Source organism: Sinocyclocheilus anshuiensis, unplaced genomic scaffold (genome assembly GCF_001515605.1).
Source record: "Sinocyclocheilus anshuiensis isolate Anshui unplaced genomic scaffold, SAMN03320099.WGS_v1.1 scaffold1576, whole genome shotgun sequence".
In the NCBI taxonomy this organism is placed as follows: domain Eukaryota; kingdom Metazoa; phylum Chordata; class Actinopteri; order Cypriniformes; family Cyprinidae; genus Sinocyclocheilus; species Sinocyclocheilus anshuiensis.
In genome coordinates, this window is record NW_015557202.1 from 1 (window position 1) to 1,286 (window position 1,286).

Below are 1,286 nucleotides of genomic sequence, written 5' to 3' on the forward strand. Positions count from 1 at the left end.
GTGCTATTTTGGTGTGTTTCCGATCACCAAGAAAGTCTACGCAAAAGGTACTCAAGATGGCGGCCACAACAAAAAAATCAGGTGTCTGAAACCCATGAACATTAAGCATGCTAATATTGTTTATTACATCAAATCCATGCAAAAGTTGCCTAAAGTTTCTGTTTAGTGCAGGGACGTGCACAGACATGTTGAGGGGCAGGGGCTCAAGTGGAAAAAAGGGCACTTCTCATATTTATTTAATTTTTTGTTCTAAACAAAACGTTAAATACATTAGGGGTGTATGATATTGACAAAAAATATCTCAATATTTTTTGTCAGTAGCTCATGTCAGAGAGGCAAATTGGAATCATATTTGTTGGCGAAATAGAGCAAAAACAGTCAATATTGTCTAAAACGTAAGTGTCTTAATATTAAATTCTTGTTTATTGAACTGCTGTATAAAATCAATATCACATTTGTAATCATGCTGCTTTTTGGTGCAAAAAACGTCAGTCTTTGCGTGATACTGATTAACTATATGAAATGATATAAATAAATATATACATTTCTGCCCCCATATGTTGAATTTTGTGATCATTCTAAATGCATTTTAATAAACTGAATCATGCAGTGAAAGAACACGCACTGGTCTAACCTACTAGACTTCCTATTGCCTTAGCTAAACTTTAGCTAACTTGCATGGTAGCTCTCATGAGTCATGGATGTTAGCAAGACAAATTAACTATATTTGCCTTTTGGATAATTAGCTGTAAATTGGAGGCACAGGTAGCTTAGTCTGTTGTTCATCACCACTCACCTCCACACCAAGACAAACACAACTGGAAAGGGAGGGGGGCTTCACTTCTGTGGCTCTCTGTCTGTCTGTGACTGTGATGTGATGATCAATGTGTGCTACACTGCTGTGCTGCGTGGAGACGCGGAGGGAGAAAAGCATCGGAACCCCACAGAGTCTCAACCTTTTGCTCGACCCGACCTGATATTTTGATTTTTTATTTGTTTGACAAGGAAAGCTGTGCGCAAACAGAAACACGAACACATATATACATATATTATTTAAAAACAAATAAAATAAAATAAATAATAATAAAAAATTCCCCAGAAAAAAGGGCACTTTCTCTCGAGGAAGAAAAAGGGCAGGTGCTCAAGCCCTCTTTTATGTCTATGTGTGCACGTGCCTGCTCAAAGATAGTTTTTCTGCATCAGCAGGTATTTATTTGGTTAATTATATATTTTTTTCTGTTTTATTTAAAACATTTCACATTTCATAACTGTTTTCTTTTTCAGCA